The sequence below is a fragment of the Numida meleagris genome, chromosome 6 (assembly GCF_002078875.1).
Source record: "Numida meleagris isolate 19003 breed g44 Domestic line chromosome 6, NumMel1.0, whole genome shotgun sequence".
In the NCBI taxonomy this organism is placed as follows: Eukaryota; Metazoa; Chordata; class Aves; order Galliformes; family Numididae; genus Numida; species Numida meleagris.
In genome coordinates this window covers 50,305,744-50,325,161 of record NC_034414.1, presented here as the reverse complement: position 1 = coordinate 50,325,161, position 19,418 = coordinate 50,305,744, and the positions used below count along the sequence as shown (strand labels likewise).

The 19,418-nt window shown below is 39.1% G+C and overlaps 1 long non-coding RNA gene across 1 annotated transcript in view; it reads right to left on the bottom strand.

Moving 5' to 3' along the window:
- LOC110401704 overlaps positions 1 to 19,418 on the bottom strand; it is an 89,667-nt gene that overhangs the window by 53,338 nt on the left and 16,911 nt on the right. The window contains exon 4 of the long non-coding RNA XR_002440546.1: positions 17,043 to 19,327. This is a non-coding gene — a long non-coding RNA (uncharacterized LOC110401704). The remainder of the gene's footprint in view (positions 1 to 17,042; positions 19,328 to 19,418) is intronic.

Sequence of the window (19,418 nt, the reverse complement as noted above, 5' to 3'; positions counted from 1 at the left end):
TAATGAGAGGACAGAGGAGATAACTTGCCTGCAACATTTCTCTACAGGCTCTTGCAACTGCTGCTAGCATGGCTCAGGCAATTTAATTTACCAATCAATTCTTTGTTTACACACAAGTGATTTGCAAATACATTCAAATAAAAACTCTACCAGCAGATTTAGTTCAATATTCTTTAAAAATCAAAATCATCTGAAGTATATGAAAAACATTGAGCTTATCACATTAAAAAAAATTTAAGTAAAAATCTAAGGGTCTGAATTGTCTTAGTGACAACCTTAGCTAGAATTACAATGTGCTCAAACACAGACAGTGAGCAGTAATTGTATTTTTATGAACTAATGAATAAGAGGGTTGTATAAGTTTATAGAACTTTCAAGTAGGTGGATCATGAGTGCCTGCTGGTCCTTGCTAGATTCTCTCATGTGTGACCATTCTGCTACTTGTGTGAACCACACAACTCCTGTTATTCAGCTCTTCCAGAAAGAAGACCTACCTCATTGAAAAGTGCAGTCTCTGCTCATTGGTTCATTTTATTAACATGTATATACAGAGCCAGAAACATTGCATATGTGTATATTGTCTCTCAGAGCATAACTTTCTTCCTTGTGCAGTCACAAAGCTCTGAGAAGCATAGAGCTATCTGGCTTACTTCCTGAACTTGCCCAACCATCCCCATATCAGCAAAACACTAACCTTCAAGAGAACATTCACACATGCCTCAAACAGCAGACTTGCATCTAGGAGAGCAAACATCGTTACAGAGTAGTACAGAGGAACACTACAATAGCTAATTTAGCTGTGTGACATGCAAGAACATCATGACTACACAAATTACATTTAGGCTAAGTAGAGCAAAATGCAAGTTTTGACAGCCTCATGTCAATTTCACATATCTTTAAATGAGAGAGGATGCAGAGGAGGAAGAAAAGAAGAAGAAAAGAGGAGATTCAAACTTCTTCTGGAAGTCACTGAGCTCCTCATGGAGCTCCTCGTTGTGCTAGAAAGACCCTCACATTCACAAGAGGCTTTCATGACTCCAAAGAGCCATCCTCTCATGCAAGATTAAGTTTCCCGTCTATGTCAAGGCGAAGGACCTTAATTCTGAAGTGTCTGTCCAAATCAAGTCAAAGAGATGCTCTCATTGTACACATTTCTGTTAGCTTTAGCTGCCATTTAGACAAAGAGATCAGTTTAAGGAGCTGCTCTATTATTAAGGCCTTCTGAGAGCTACACTGGAATTTCCAACAGCAAATGGCAACTTGATTTTTTTCCCCCCTCAGCCATCTCCCTACAGCTCATTCTTACAATAGGCAATCTGAAGAGATAAGCAAACAGCAGTCTCCTTTTCTGTGCATTTCTTTTTATGAAGTGCTAAATCTCTGTGTTGCCATTTACTCCAAGATTCTGGCTTAGCTAAGGTACTGCACAAAGTGACATGGATTTCAATGGTCTGCCTGTAGAGACTAGTCTACAAATAGAAAAAGAAACCGTCTGTGTGGCTGTAAAATTGGTCTTACTGCCAAGTCCTATAGATGCAGGTGCTTGAAATGACATTTCTGTAGCAGCAAATGCATGACAAATGACTTTACGCTCATGCATTTAGCTAAATTTGTATTTGCTGGGTCACCTGTCCTTTCCTCTTGGTATGAAGCCTATCTCTATCCTGTAACAAGGAAATAGTGTTACCAAGGAGTTAATTAGGAGCAGTTCAGGCTGATTGTACCAAATACATTCCAAGATTTAATACAGATCCATGAGCATTGAAATATATGTTTTGCAGTCTGGCCCACTATTCTTAACAGCTCAACAGGGAACTAGTAACAAAGTATATTCACGGACAGAGTCATATTCTTTATGATGGTGAAAGTGCTGTTTTCTGTAGAGAAACACAGCTTTTAGACTGCAGACATACAATCTGTAGCAATGGAACAGTTATATTTGAATTTAGAATAAATTGTATGCTTAGTTTTGACTCTCAGCTTGTGAATAGCAACAACACATCTACATTTTGATTCCTATTGGTGCAATACCAACAATTAAAGAGTGACAGATCAAGTGAGAGTCAGATACTCGGAATGAATGAGACATCCAGAAAACTAGTCTAAAGCAATGCAAGTAGAGTGGAGAAAGCCAGAGTAGCAATGATATTTGAGTAAGCTTTGCAGAGAGGATTAGTATAACTTAACACAGGAAAATATAATCATCCCAGTTGAGAGGGGAAAAAAAAGAAATCGGATCTTGTTTTATTTATTCACAAGATGCAGTCAGTTTGTGTCTCATATCAACTGTGTGCTATTAAGCTTTTGCTACTGGAGGAACCAACAGCAGAAAATTTCTAGCTATTTTAGGAGATGCGCAGTCCTCCCCAGTCCCACATGAAGGAATGGCCAAACTCAACAGCCCTGGTTTTTCCAAGAGAAAAGTTAATTAGCCCTTTCTGCAACTGATGAGGTAGCTCTGGCAACAGACTGTATGGGCAGGAAAGGAAGGAAATGAGTCATAGATAGAAAAGAATGGTGTGAGTTTCTTTGGGCCAAGTTTGGCTGACCTATACTGTTGAGTAACAAAGTAATTCCTCCTTTCCTATTCCTTCCTCAGCCTACACCACAAACTAAAACTTGCAAGAAGTTTTCTGTTTCCTGAGAAATTAAAAGCATATGCAATTGTACTACAAAGCAGGTAGTCTGCTAACAGATGTCACATCAGGAGAGAAAACTGTCTTGTCTACTGCATATGATATAAGTATTTTAGATAACAGATGACTTTTTTTTCCCACCTTGACAAAGTTGCTGATGCAGATTTTTACAGCAACTGTAGTCTTGAACTTGCTTTCCTTTAGTCGTGCTACACTTTATGATTTGACACAGCCTCAGTAGATTCAGTTACAAGAACTGATGGGTTTCACATGCTATAAGCTACTGGAAGTTTTCCTTTACAAACCAGGAGTGAATATCATCTAGATTAGAAAAAAAAACGAACTTTCAGATGCCCTGTTAATTCCATGGTGCACTTGGAGTCATTTGAGAGAAACAGCGCTACCACAGATGTTTTTTCTTGATAGGTTTTGCTTTGAAGAGATTTATTCTAGTCTAAAAAATGTTTTCTTACTTAGTTAAAGCCTTCTCATGGTCCACTGTATAAAAACAATTTATGTAGTTCACTCTAAAAGTAGTGCCTCCTATTTATTTCTATGGAAACTCCAATAAAGAGCACAATAACACTTCTTGATAGAGCAAATTCTCAGCTACAAAACATGCTTTTTTTCAACACAGTCACTACCATTTGCTTTACATTTTTCACCAGCAATGAACAAAAGCCTGCAAGTAACAATCTATGTGGCCATCCAGAACATGGCTTGCCTTTCACATCGCTGAAACACACCATTCACCACTTCTCTGTGCTACATCAACTGTTTGGTCTCCATAAGTGTTCAGCAGACACTGAAGAATGTCAATGGGTGTAATTTTTCTTCATGGAAGAATTCAGTGATACACCTTTGCTTCACACACTCTGCCATATCAGACAACATTTTGTCAGACTGCCCCTCTGCTGCCATCTGTTGCACAGTGACAAAATGTAATGGGATATTGACAGGAAGAATCAACCTCTACTGCCATATCACCAATATCCACCTCTGACATCCTGGGCCAACATCTTAAAATAGGAGGTATTACTTTAAGAAGAGCCCTCTTATTACAACCTAGGAACACATAGTAAACAAGTAACAACAGCTGCATGTTACTTGGATTCAAGGAATATAGTAGGTTCCAGTTATAGCTCCAACAGTAGAATTCTAATTAATGCTTTACTGGTAATACCATGCAGATTGGGCTGCTCTCCTTGCCACTTTGCTGTTGCTTTGCATGCTCATCTCCATCCCCCAAAGGGCTCTCCAATTTATACTGCACAGTAAATACAAAGTTTACTGGGATTTTCATTTTAAGGTTCCTATAGCTCTGAACTACTAATTATCACAGCACACAGAGCTGACAGTTCTGCTTAAATTGCCAGCGTGGATTTGTAGACTATCCCATCTCCTTATTCATCATCTCTATATACACAACACTGGGAAAGCATCTTAAGATATAAATAGACATGGAGATAGTTGCATGCTGAATTCTAAGTAACTGGATGAATCCATTACTGCATCCTTGGAGGACTCCAATTTTTCCCAGAACTACAACTCCTTTTTGAGCGTTATCTACCTCATTACGCATAGATTAGTTACATTATGTTACTGGTTTGCACAGACCACACAGTAGCTGAGAACTACAGTTTTGCAGAGAGATTAATGAAAGAAACTCGTGAAAGGAACATACTCTCTCATCAGAAACCTGTGTTATCTGTGCATTTTCCACATTCACATGAAGAACAAAGCACTTGCATAATACTCCTTTCATTCATATCTAGGATGCTGCCTGATAGAATTCTGCATGAAATGGAACCACCATTGGCATACACCTGCAGCATGGATTCAACATGCAAAACTCTTAAACTATTTAATGTCTTCCAAATCCAACTAGAAATTGCTTCCTTACCTTCTTATTATGAGCCAGTAAACTGTAGACCAGTTAACGACAACTTCCACAAAACATTAAGAGCAGAATCAGGAAAATCAACAAAAGCCATTATCCCTTTACAAGTGGCAGTTCTTTCACAGAAAGCTATTAGCTGCATTTTCTATTCTTACCCTGACTATTTTTTCAGCATTAGAAATTAGGGCATTGGCTTGCAGAGTCGTGCCCTGCTTGCTGAAATTAAGTGCAATTATGTAACGGAAAAAGGAAATATAACAGGTCAGAGATTGTGCATCTGCTGAAATTCAGGTGGTGGAGGCATTGCCACTACTGTGTTGAAAACATGGAGCAAGGTCTCAAGTGTTGAAGGATCTGATATTCTTGTTCTGTGGACACGTGTAACAGCCACAGCCATTAGGATTCTCTCTGGAGCACTGTCAATGTTCCAAGGACTTTTATTTATTTATTTTCAAAAGCACTGTGTAAATCACAAAACAAAACTTTCATCTCCCCAGGGGAACACTTACCATCCTTTCTAGAGTAATGAAGAGTTTCAGCAGGAGATTGGCAATCCTTCATGGGCAATGTGCCAAACTGTATTTTTTTATTCCTAATTTAGATCTTAACATGTTAGTAGACAACACTGAAGAGCTGGAGACACAGATGCTTACCTCAAGATGCTGTGGATCCCAAATCTACAGGGTTGGGTCCTCTGCTGACACTAGACTTGCAGAAATCCCAACATCTGCATACCTCTGGGAGCAACTTCGAAGTTTTATAAATGCAGATTGTTGCTTTTGCCTTCATCCTCCAATTCTTTCTTTGCTCTTTCTGCATCATTTGACATTTTACCATACTTCTGTATTAACCACCAAAAATCTGATATGGGAGCATGACTTCAAACTTGTATTTACAAGAGTAAAGATACAGTGACATATGGACCACCAGCTGGCAAGAAGTAGGAATGGTACTTTGTAGAGTTTGAGTCACTAAGTAAATTAAAGAAAAAAAGTCCATCTTTGTTACAGTCATTATGCTGCAGAGAGAAAAGCAGCTTGTCTTCTTAAAACTGAAGCTGTTTGAAAGGACAACTGCAACAAGGCCACTACCCAGGAAATGTGAAATCTGGATGTGTTAAACTACAAGCTAAACTATTATAAGAAGTATATGCAAGCAAGCTATTTCCTGCTAACTCTGTGAGGAATAGTACCACAAAGGCAGTAGTGGGAGACAGAAAGAGAAAAAAAGAAAGTAAAAGATGACAGTCTGTTCCTTTTAAATAGGACTAAGAATCACTTTGAGCTTCAGGGTGACACTAGTAGAAGTTTCTTTTTATTGAGGTCATGTCCACCTACACAAGTTTAAAAGTTTCCAGCTTTTCGCACCCACACCTCTCTGTGGCCTTATGCCTTTTCCACAGGCATTTGCCACCCCTTCACCTTCTGGAGGGATCCTCCTTGTCCTCCATCAGAAGAGGATGACGACCACCCCTCCTCCTCCTCCTCCAATGCTGACTTAGATCCGCAGACTGTCAGCTAAGTACATTTCCCACCCCAGCAACTGTCAGGAGATTAATACCCTATTTAACTACCCAATATCAAGTCCTCCCAGGAAGTAGTTCATTCTTCCTCATCCTAATTTCTACCCTCAAACTGTTATTTCTCACCATCATTACTCCAGGAACAGATGAAAACTTCCATCCTCCGTTCATGAAGTTATAACAAAAATTTGTTTTCAAACTTAAGAGACCATTCTCTTCAAATCCTGGCCCATTTTACCAATCTTCTCTCTTTGCCTGTTTCCCTAAAAGGGTCAAAAAGACAAAAACTGGCATCTCAAGGACAGTTCTGTGGCCCCAGCCTACAGCGCAGCTGCCAAACAGAAGCTGTCTTTCAGTAAGTGGGACCCTTTTTAGTGAAAGTAGTACACAAGAAAAATAAAAATATTTGGCAAAGGGAAAAATTCTTAGGTTTTTTTTTTTTTTTTTTTAAAAACAGGGAACAGAGGTATCGAAAGAAAGGCCTGTTCCTACAAAAAAACAGAACGTTGTCTGGGGACTATTAAATAACAATATAACTAATTACCAAGATAATTATCTTCATGCTGGAGCACCAAACAGCTGAAACACAGAAGCTGCTGAGAGCACTTACTATAGTAAATTACTGAAATACTTCTCATGGCTTATTTTGCAGAATTAGTGCACTAAAAGAAGTATGCTGCATTATTTCTCTATTGACTTTTCACACGTGATTATTTATTATTAGATTCCTAAATACAAATCAGGCAGGAATGTCAAGCTGATAATGATTACTCAGTTGCCTCATCAGCTGTAGTGTTGTCTGCACTGTATAGGTAGGGACATTGCTTACCTGCACAACGAGGCATGTAGGTGATCAATAAAGTACTTAAATAGCTATCCAAAACAAAACAAAAAAACAACCCTGGGTCAGCATGCAAAGCATTAGATACATAAATGGGGGTGAAAAAAATGCAAAACTGGAGTCATAATGCAAAAGAAATATGAAGCTTGCCTTCCTTGCCCACCCCTCGCTGAACAAAGACAGAAGCATCAGAGAAATTTCAGAGAAATCTGAAATCATTACTTTCTGCCTCTGCACTGTGTAGGTTTGTTTGGTCAGCGAGAGAATATTTTCGGTTTCTAGATGTCAACTAAACCCTCCTCAACCCTCCATGTCTACTGCAAGCCTGCATGTCTTCTTCTTTAAGACAAGACTTTAATGGTTAAGTGACTTCTGTAAGATCTTTGAGGGGCCCCTCGCAAAGCTAGGAGACTACATGTAAATTATGTGCCTTAACACAGAGAGGGCAGAAAACAAAATCTTTGCCCCAGTAGCAAAATACCTGTTTCTGAAATGAGTAGTTTCATTTGGTCAAGGAGGGTCAAGTTCCAAAGAAAAACATCCCTCAGCCAAATCAAATCTCTCATGGCACTGCTCACTTCTTTACTGCCTGACACAGGATTTCAAAATGGATTTGTGACAGAGTCTTTCTCCTCACCACTATTTCTTCTCAACAGCATGGTAGCATAGATCTATTATGAGGAGGGATCCAGATACACAGACTTGTCCTTAGTGTGGCCCTGAGTATAAATAAACCCCACAAAAATCAGTGCTACTTACTACGCAGGTAAAGGCTCTTAATATCACTCTGGGGAGACTGGATAAGCATCACCATATATGTTCTTGCTAGTAAAGTATGACCAGTAGTTTTAAAGAGCTAGATCTACCAGCATGAGCAGACTCGACTGCATTCAGATCCAAACAGTTATTGCAGTTTCTACAGGTAAAGTCTTAATTTATTCTGATGTTTCCAGCCCGTGTGGAAAAAAATATTTAATATATTTTTAAAAATATTAAATAATTTTTTAAAATTATTTTTTTAAAATTAAAAAATTAAAAAATTAAAAAAATATTTTATTAAAAAATAAGTAATAAGGAATGTAAAACATCACGAGATAAAGGCAATTAGCATGACTCCAGCTTCAACAGTGCTCCCACTGTACTATTTCTGCGTTCTTTCCAGTTTATGGTAACTGTTGTTTTGTAGTATCACAGTATTAGGGCCTGTGCCCTCGACCTCTCCATCTTGTATGGGCAGCACCAGGAGAATTTTCTTTTGATCTATTCTTCTAATAGCTTCAGCGATGTCAGAATATTAGAGCTACTCATTATCTAAGGGCTGTGCAAATTCACATTAAATGAAAAATGTAACTTTTCAGTCATTAATGCACTGAAAGAAATTGTAGTTAAAGGAGAAGATGGATTGGTTGAAAGCTTATTCATTACATTAAGAAATAAAATATCAGTGACAGAAGCTAGGTGAAACAGGCAGCCAAAGAAATCAAAAGAAAGATTGAAATATCAATCAAAGACTTTCAAATCTTTTTCTTTTGGTACCAGCCACTAAAGGATAGATTTTGAGGGACATAACAAAAGAGATTCCTACAATGAGGGAAAAATTTAGGGCATTTCTCTTGCCCAGTAGATGACAGTGAGGTGTGCTGTACCCAGGCAGCAGGAGTGCAGCAACAGGCGTTTGTTGATGCTGTAGGGTACAACATCTCAACTCCTTGCAGATCAGAATGGCAAAGGTTAAAGAAACCAAGAGGGCTGTTTAGTAAAAATGAACTTTGGACACAGGCTGGAAACATATTTAGAAGAAAATCCTTGGAAACTTGCAAGTTTTAGAAATTGACTTCACCTCTCAAAACCACAGAAATGCAAATAGATCCTGCGAAAAGAGGGGATTCAAGGTCAGAATGACTGTATGTGTGTAACCTTTAACATTTTTTGAGACTCACACCCATGTGATTAAAAGGAGGTGACAAATCACTTTCCCCAGTTTAAAGGACAACCTGAATTAAGCATAGAGAACTGTCAGGCTCCTCCACATAGTGGTTATACAACTCAAACAGAGCAGGTGAAGGTGGGACCCTGGAGTTCATTGATTAGTTCTATACCAGATGAAAACTCTGATGTGCAGAACAGTCATTGCATAATGAGTTAATAATTGCTATTTGATGCTATGTAATTAAAAGCTAGCAAGTTTTTTAGATCAACATGGTATTACATTTCTTTCTGTGTAGTTCTTAAAATTTAAAGTTGTTTTCTGTGATTCAGAAAGAAACCATGTGTTTTACTTTGACATTTTTGATCTGTGTCTTTTGTCCCCATTTGTCCTCATTCTCAGGAGTATTGTTTGAACTTCAGTTTCTACATTATATTCTGCATTCTCAATATGGAATTCCCATATTTAGGTACTATGATTGTTCAAAAGACTCTCCAGCTGGGTAGCAAGACTATTTGAGTGATAATACAGTGATTGTAAAGAATGGGACATCAGTTCCCATTTTAGAACATAAATCTTGGCAAGTTTGAATGGAGTATATTCAAGTGGGAACAAATGGACATTTTAAGCATGTAATTTAAAACAAAACATTCAGCACTTACATGAATAAGCTCAGCAACTGCAGCTCCCCTAGACCAGTATCAAAGAGCCTATGGAGGACAATTCCAAGCTCATAGTTATCAGATCTGGTATGCTTGTGGGATGCCTGGAGTTCAGCAACAGTGATCCTGCACTCCTGGTCCCCTTTCTTCATTTTCAGATTTATAAGATATCCACCTTCCTTTCTAGCTTCTTGTGGTTTCTGTGAAGGAACCAGTCCTAATGCTGCATCTATTCAGCATTGGGCTTAGGTGCATTGTAAATGTGTGCATATGCTTACACAGACAGCCATTTCCAACCACCACTGGAGTCTAAAATGTACCTTTAAGAGTTTTCCTAAAAAATAATGCTAAGCCAGGAAGCCTTATTTTTCCACTTGAGAAAGAAACAATACGAAAGCAAAATAAATAGAAAAAACACCACACTCTAGCTATGTGGGTTTGAAGAAAGTAATCTGTAGATCAGAGTGCTTTTCCTCACAAGCGAGCACCTTGTTTGCTGGTGGCATTTTGCTTTAGCTGAGAAAGCATCATGCATCCAATTAAAAAGATATTGAAGGAGACGAGATTGGAATGAGTGTATGCTGCAGCTGCCCTAAGTTAGCTAAAAAGCACACAGCTGGGAGAAATGCTGTTGTCTTGACCACTCCTGAAGTCATAGCCATGTCGATACTATAACAGCATAAGAACAAGCCAAGATTTTACTGCTGGGTGTGGAGCACAAGTCTTATGAGGAGCAGCTGAAGGAACTGGGATTGTTTAGTCTGGAGAAGAGGAGGCTCAGGGGAGACCTTATTGCTCTCTATAACTACCTGAAAGGAGGCTGTGGCGAGGTGAGCATCTGCCTCTTCTCCCAGTAACTAGTGATAGGACTAGAGGGAATGGCCTCAAGTTTGCCCAAGGGGAAATTCAGGTTGGATATTAGGAAAAATTTCCTCTCCAAAAGAGTTGTCAAGCACTGTAATGGATTGCCCAGGGAGATGATGGAGTCACCATCCCCGGAAGCATTCAAGGAACATTTAGATGTTGTACAGAGGGTCATGGTTTAGTGGGGAAATGTTGGTGGACAGCTGGACTGGATGATCTTGGAGATCTTTTCCAACTTTGGCAGTTCTGTGGCTCCACAATGTGCTTTCTCCTTACCAGAGTATCTATTTTGAAAACCATGAAGAAGTTTTCCATTAACCTAAGAAATAGGGATGGTCAGCCTTTCACCATGTATCAGCCAAACTCACTTCAAGGCATTAAAAAGACAAGCATGCAGGGATTTCTTTTCAGTTCTCTTTCCAGTGGCGCTCTCATCAATGCTCGTGCTACTGGATCCCAGCACCTCTACCTCTTTCACAAAAATGGGACCATGGTTATGATGTCCCATGGTAGAAAAATCCACCATTCAACTCTCAGTGGATGAAAGAAGCTGCAGGCCTGGCCAAAACTAATCAGATCGACAGAGGAGAAAAGCAAGAAGCAGGCTAAAAGCCACGTAAATTGTTCTATAAGGCTGGGTCTACTCACTGAGTCATTGGGAGGGCACATCTACCTCTCAAGTATAATCAAGAATTGAAGTTTGACAAAACTTCCCACTAGAAATTGCAAAGGAATCCTGAAAGTCTGCCATTCTGTAACACATTCTGTGTTTCACTGTAATCCTGCCCTCCCTTTACTTGTTGAGAATAAGTACAAGTGAAAACTTACGTTGTAGGATCATTCATTTTTGTGGGGTCTTTGTGTTTGTTTTTTTTTTTAAACTAAATATAGTATTATATAGCATTTTTCTTGGTGCGTGTTTCAGTCACCTTTGACAATGGCCTGAAACTAGATCACAGGGGAGAGGAAGGGTGATGCAGATTGCCCAGAGAGGTTTTGAAACTTCTGTCCTTGAAGATACTCAACATTTTACTGAACGAACCTCTGAGCATCCTGGTCTGTTCGAATCTGCTTTGAGTGAGAGGTTGGATTTCATGATATCCAGTCACCTTCCAGTCTAATTTATTCTGTGATTCCTATCGTCCAGATCCTTCGCAAAGTGGAATACTCTTTGGCAGAGTTGGAGTTTGAAGGACAACACCTGTATAAACTGAAATGTATTTCATTTCAATAGATTATTTGTTTCAAAAACACGATTAGATTTAAGGACATTATATATTTACTTTCTTCTCACTCCTACACCTTCTCCAGAAGATGTCATCTAGCAGAATAGTTTCTGATGAAATCAAGCTCAAAGAGTTAGTTGCAAAAATGCATGACTATATTTCACTGAAAGAAAAGCATTTGCCAACAGTGCTTCTATCAGGAAGATAACTGTTGCAAGCTCCGTTTTCCCCACTATGAAGTTGAAGTTGTGAGCAGAAGCAAACATGCACTTTTCACAAGTAGATATACTCAATATATTTGTACTAGATCAGGTAGGTGACTATTCCATACCTGCACATACCAGCATTAGGTTTTTGTGTAAGAACGTAGATAAGAGCCAGTGTATGAACCTGATGAGTAAATATCAAAAAACCTATAAAAAGTTTTCTTTCCTGAAAATATCAGAATGTGGGTTGCTTAACAAAAAGCAATCATATTGAGTTAGAACACAGTGAACTGTGTTCTGTTTGGTTATACGTTTGCAGAACATCCAGCACTTCAGTTACCATGCTGTTGAGTAAGGAGCGCCATATAAGATTCATGGGGAGAGCAAACAGCTTCTGGCCAGTATTCTCCCTCCCCTCCCCAGTTGTTTAGAGCAAGAAGCAGTAGAAAGGTCTGATGGATACTGTGGGCAGCATCCTCTCAGAGCAGGAGTACTCTGCAAAAGAATTTGCTGATCCTAAGAGAACCTTCATATCTGGGACAAATTAAATAACAGAATGTCATCAGAAGTCTCAGACAGGTCTTTTCCAGCACCGTAGGAAACCAAGTTGAAAGGGGCAAATACATGTATGTATTATTTTGTTTAGTCTGTCTTACACTGGTGATGAGTTTAGAAAAATTTAGAACACCTTTATGAATCTTTTCTTGATATTACCAGTTTAGACAAAAATTACAAAGGGACAACAACTGCACTTAAGGAAAGAAAGTGCCTAGGACTACTACATGGATTAGAGGTCAGCATATATTCAAGATATGAGAGTATATTATCTAACCCAAAACAATGAACACTTCTTCAGTTCCCCTTACTCCTGCTAAGCCGAATGCCCCATCTCATCCTCAAGGCCACCATCTCTCCCAGTCCATTCCCAGCAAACACTCCCTTCCTTGGAACATTCATTTCCTCAGGATGTGCCTACTTGGGAGAGAAAGAAATCCCATTTGAGAGTTATTGCCCAGGGGGAAGGTTTTTTCCCAGCTGCCAGGCATGTTCATTTTGTAACTGTTCCCAAAGAGCTAGGCTCCACATTTACCATGAACAAGCCCCTTCTCAGTCAGCAAATGGAACAGACTTGTAGAAGTTGCTTGTACACCCTGATTTATTTTATACATCTCAGTCCATTACATGCCATTAAATGCTCACTGAAATGGTAGCTTGTACTGAATTGCATGGAATGATTTTTATTGAATATAATTACTCAACAGGAAGCAGTGAACATAATTAATCTTAGTGCAAAACTCCATTTTAACTTGGTTGATCTAGTACTTCAGAATGTAGTTACTCTTCGATTAATTTCTGCCCTTTCATTTATGGAAGTGGATAGCCTGTATTTTCTCCAATTAGTTAAATAAACATTAAACACGCCTAAGCACCAAATCTGAAATTGTCTAAATGTAGCTGTAATAGGTATGCTGCAAGTGCATAGATTAGCTACAGCTCAAAGCTAGGGGGAAAATTAATTGAAGTCTGACTTGCTGTTGTATAAAATTGTTTTTTGCTTGGAACTGAGCTTTGACTTTCCTCATTCTAACACAGAGATCTTTTCCAATCACTTCTGCTCGCACTGCTAAGGCACTGCCATTACTAATAATAGAGAGAAGACTGTCATATTTTACAACAGGCCTGCAAATAGTATGGTTCATGGTATAGTTCTTAAGCACCTGATGCTGCAAAACAAAATAATGATTAAAAAAAAAAAGAAAAGAAAAAACCTACCAAGCTGATCCAGTACACCCAGCAGCTTATTAACAGTAGTATGCAATGCTTCTTTGAGTCTAGAATTGCTCAGAGCACTTCGCTTTTTTTTTGTTGTCCACACGTGCAAGCAAGCAGCACATCAAGGCTATAAGCATCCTCCACAAAACAGAAAAAAATTTAACATGCAAGACTAGATGCACTGTCCAGTCAACAGGTCTTTCTGTATAGCGTAATCGGCATTTCCATCACTGCTCCCTCTTACCCTAGATTTTTCCACACATTTCTGCTTATAAAAGCACCATTTCAGAAAGTCAGAAGCTTCAATCTCTTCCTAAGGAAAATTTTCCAGTAGCATATATTGATTTGTTTTTGTGAGAAAATCTTAAAAATTCCTGCTCACATCTCTGTAACTCCAGTCAGCACACCTGCAACACAGCCTGAAATAAGCCTTCAGTCTGAATTTCATTCCTGAAGATTTCTGTTCACTCTGACCTCACAAAATCCAAAAACACCATTTCCCCTATGTACAAAGGAAAGGTTTTCTGTCTGAACATCTCTGTACTGGATTCATACTACAAGAGGAAAGAAGGTTACTTGTTGGTAGCTCTGTACACCTGGAAGAGCACTGAGCACGCTGCTGAAAATAAGCCATAGTGAATTTCAGAGAGCAGCCTGAAAATAACTGGCACTGAAGGGAAGGAAAGTGGTGCCTCTGAGTCTAGCAGTTTATAGGACCACTCAAAATAAAACAAGTACAGCCAAAGGCTGCCAGAGTTTTGAACCTGTCCTGGAGGACCTCACTCAACCAGTGAAGCCAGAGGACTTCATACTAACAGAGGTCACACCTTATTTTGGGTAGCTCATGAGAATACATCACAAGATTAAAGCTTTTTCATAGGAGTGGGAGGGATTAAGTCATCGAGAAAGCACCTGCAAGACAGGAAAAAAAAAATTAAGAATCTCAGTCTCCCCTTGTCAGCTCCTCAGCTGAGATGTATTACTTGAACAAAAAATAGTTGCATCCTGTGCTACAAATGAAACATGAAAAGCCTTCTGGTGATTTGATGTTGAAATGTATATGTATAAATATATATATGTTTTTGCTATAGCACAGGCCTCTTCATTGGGAGTGCCTTAGTTTAAACCAAGGGATGATCTCTTCCGCAGGGAACACACAGCCTTGTTGTGCAGGGAATGCATTTCTGTTTGAGGGGAATTATTTCTGATTTTGCTTTAATGCCAGCTTCCAATGCCCACCTGCAGCACATGGAAAAACCAGACACCTGGGGAAAAGGGCACACCAGCAGCACACAGGCAACCAAGGAGAGCCTATCTCCCATCAGCTTGGCACTAGACTTCCAGTTCAGGTCTCTTTGCCTCCGTTCTCTCATCCTCACTAGGAGATACGGTACATTTAAAAACCTCATTGTGTTGTTACTGCAGTGATGAAAGCACTCTGAAGCTGGGAGCAGTAAACAAACATTGCATCATTCCATTTGTAAAGCACAAGAAGGGTGCTGGCAACTGAAATGTTAAAAACTACTAAATTAACTATGACATTATTAAAGTTATAGAGCTGCTTTAGAGTAAACAACAAACACCCAGAGTTCAAACAGAAGAGATCAGTCTTCAGGGTAGTAACAGAGCAAAAGTGCTCTTCATCTCACATATCTCCTGGACAGATCTCCCCCACAACAGTCCAGATATGCTCAGTCACCTACAACCCCTACTAGGTGTTAGGGTGCTCTTACATTTTGCTCAGCTGGACTTCTGCCATTCCTGGAACCAAGTGTCATGAATCAATAGATACAGTTGACTTAAACCAATACTACTAGCACTAGAACAAAGAAGATAAGGTCAGACTTCAAGGACCCCCACTGCCTGGAGATTTCTTGTTAGATCTCATTTATTCCCATCCCGTTTTTTTGGTTACCTTCTCTCACCCTCCTCAGTCTTGTTATCTGTAAGTAGGTAAGAGATTATGGATGAAAACAGAAGCAAAGATAAACATTTAAAACCTAGGTACAGCACAGGCATAAAAAGAAGCAAGCATGAACTGAGAAGGCATGCATTTAGTCTTGCAATTAAAATACAATTTGTAATGATGGAAGTGGAGCTAAAGACTAAAATGAAATTCATTTTAGGAAAAATCCTGATCAGGTGATTAAATGGATTATATAACATGATAGCAAGGAACAAGATCTACTTATTTCAGTCTTTTATTACTGTAAAATTTGTGAAACCTTGTTTAGGTATTTCTTTGTGCCTCATCTTCTGTTTAGATTTCATCTCTTTAAATTTTAAGGCTAGTTGAGAAGCTTAAGGTAGAGAAAAAGATCATATATAATGTACAGGAGGGCAGAGAACCTACTGTAGATGAAGACAAACTATATATATAACCCATAGTCTATTCACTTTGCACATTAAAAGGCAGATCCAACACTCCTTCAAGCTGGATCTTTCTTTACCACTGAAGGGTAGGAAGGAAGGAAATTAGGGCAATAAGTCATTAACCTGTATGACTAGCAGCAGAACCCATGCAATTTTATACAGAGTGTCAATTTTGTTGCTGTGCCTCATCCATGCAAAACCATGAGTCAGAAGATGCCCATAGTTCAGCAACCTGAAATCTGCCTTCCTTACATTGGTTCTGTATTCCCACAGCCTTATGTTCATCAAGATACTGGAGACCAGAAAAGTGAAGTGCCTCACTTGTATTCTGCAAATACTGCCTGTGGTATCATAGCTGTCTCCTGAACTTCAAGAACAAAGCCCACTTTTCCACATAATAATGGCAAAACACCCATAACCTGCTGCTTAGTGATTATGAAACACTCCTTTTCTTGAAAAAAAAAAAAAAAAAAAAATGGAACACACCATACAGTATTCATTTTAATAGTAACAGTGTACCCATCCACTGGCCAAAGCGCCAGCAGTGGTTTGGCCCAAAGAATATTTACAAACAATTCACCACAACACATATCTGAAAGTGTTCCAGTTTACTTATTTCATATTGGCATATACACAAAGTGCTTCAGGGCCACAGGAGAAAAACACCACTACTCCACCTCTCTTGTTGGAAAGATTTCTTGCCATGTAACACAAAAAGAGCTCCAACAAAAGGTAAAAAAAAGCACACCAACTGAAAAATAATGGTCTAAAGCACATTACTTGATCAAAGCCTTCACAGCTGTCATTTACCAAGAGAAGTATTTTTCATCTAACATCTACATAGATTTTATCCAAGATTCTACACATACTCTTAATCTTAAGCAACCACATTTAATGAAAATTTTTACTTAAGTCAGCATAATAGAGTATTTCACACAAACAATGCCTCACTCTGTTTTTCCAAGAGTTCAGACAGTTAAAAATATTTCAAGCTCATATTTTCCCAAGTACTCACAGTAACACTAAACAAACAAGATGAGGAACAATACCCCAGGCCATAACAAAATCGTTATATTTAAGGTAGCATGAAATATCATTAGCCAAAAGCTTACCTAGTACAATTGCTGTAGGTTCAACAAAGTTAATCCCATGAGTTGAAGATTCAGCCTAAAGTCTGCCTGTAGAGAATCTTGATTTTAGATTTTACTGATCCTTCCAGGCTCTGTGGGGAAATAGATTTCTTCTTTGAGAGGGACAGACTGATTAATGGAGCTCACTCAGCTGTTGGTTTCCCATGGTGCAGAGGGCAAATGAGCTTCAGCTGGAGTCTGTGGCTGCCCCAGACAACAAACATCTCAGCTGTAGTGTGTGAGGAGGCTCAACTGCCTAGAAAACTGATGAAGAGAGGAACAGGTGTGCTCTCCTGTCTCCATATCGCATCAAACATTCTTTAACCTTTCTGTTCCAGTCCAGGCTCTCTAAGTGTAAATACCTCAGAAACTTCTCCATCACAGTTCATCTGGAGAAGCACATGCTGTAAACTACAAATTACCTTCTTAGGAGCTATATCAGGCACCTCTTTCTCCATCCTCCCAATGACAGTGGTGTCTCTGAAGCATGATTCAGATAGAACTCAGCAAATACTAGGGGGAGCAGCGTCGGGAGGGAAGCTCAGTCCCCATAGCCCACCTGCACTGACTAACCTGCAGGTCAAAGCATACCAGCAAAACCTTCCTAAAGCCCATTGCTGCCTTTGGAGTCGGACAGTCACACATCTGGCTGTGGGAATTGCTGGGAGCGTACCCCAATATGCTTTGGTGCATGTGCTACCTCCCCAGCACTGATAGTGATTCAACTTCCTGCTCCTTGTCTGTCTTTAGTTGGGATACTCTTGTGGTTCCACCTTTTGAATCAATGGGACTGTCCATTTTAACTAAGAGCTGTCATATTTCACATGTATTCAAAATTAAATTTCTAGAGAAGAGGACCAGTTGTTCAGTATACATATATTTCTGTGCCGTTGTAGATGAGTTAATTTTAGGGTATATCATTTCCATTAACACTCAAGAAAGATTTGTTTCTTTATTCACTTATGTGGTGCTTGTCGTGTACTAGAAAACCTGAAAAGAATGAGTGGCTATAAAAATAAGCAAAAAACATTTCAGCACTATCAAGTGGGCTCAATAAATCCAGTAACTGCATTTTCTTTGTATTCTACCTTCCCTATTTCACCTTTAGTATTAATTTACCTTGTGGGATGCAAAAGAACAGAAAAGTGCTGAGATTCATACCAAAACATTGCTGTCAACCATCACAAAATAAACCCTGTATTTATAGAAATCTGGAGAGATCTCTACTTCTTTAAAATCCCTTTTTCCCACTTGTACTGCAATCATTCAACCTCCATAACCTTTAATGAAGTATTTAACATAGGTTGAAATGGTCACACAACTTTTGACAAGGAGTATAAAAACCACATTTGTTTTAACGAGCTATTCCCATGCTTACTACTGACATTCAGTGTACTAATTCTTTTTAACTCATGCTATAAACCAGAAATGTGCACAGTTAACTGAACTCATCACTAGTCAATTTTAAAGTTTTCCTTTTTCTCTCTCAGTCCTCACTTCTGTAGCCTCATCTCAGTTTAATTCCCCAAAACAAATGGTTTGGGGGAAGAGTTTCTGAGAAAGAAAAACAATGGAAAAGTGTTAAATATCAGAGCACTCTAACTGGTTTTGATTAGTTTGTTGGGGTTATTTTGTTTTGTTGTTGTTTGTTTTTTTTTTTCTAACTCAGGTCTGATTAATGTGAGACAATAGAGATGATCATTAATCACCCAGGATAGCCTTCAGGCATCAGAAAGTTGTAGTTTATGCCTCTGCCAGGGCATAAATATATAACCTGTAAGCAGAAAATCTACCTAAAAGCATAAAAGCTCTTGTCATAACATAAGATAGGATTGCAAAGCATTAGCTTTGGCTGTAGAATTGGCCCACAGTTCAAAGAAATCACAATAAGTCAGATGAAACAGATACCAAAATTCCTACTGGCTTAATTCACCATAGCAGGAGTTCATCCTAAATTTTAGTCATCCAAAGACTCTCCATGGAGCGTTCCTAGATGTTGACCAGCGTTGCAAGCAAATGTTAGGCCTGGACTCATGCCCTTCTTGCTGTTCAAACGGTTTAGTGTGTCTGTTCCCAAGAGTACAGGAACTGCCATTCTTGTTGCACTTGATCACAGAAAGGGAGGAGGAGAGCAAGATTTTGCATTCTTCTTCTACTTTGTTCTTTTAAGGTCCATAGAGAGCAAAGGAACTCTCAGTCTTATCAGAAAGAGGCCAAGAAATACAGATAGTGAGCATGTTCTGGTCCTCTTGCCAAGATGTCTAGAGCTGTTAAACATACAAAAACAAGACAGGAACAAGGCACTGGGCGTTAGACCGTGAAAGGATGTCACTTCTCAGCAAGGAGAGAGTTGCCAGT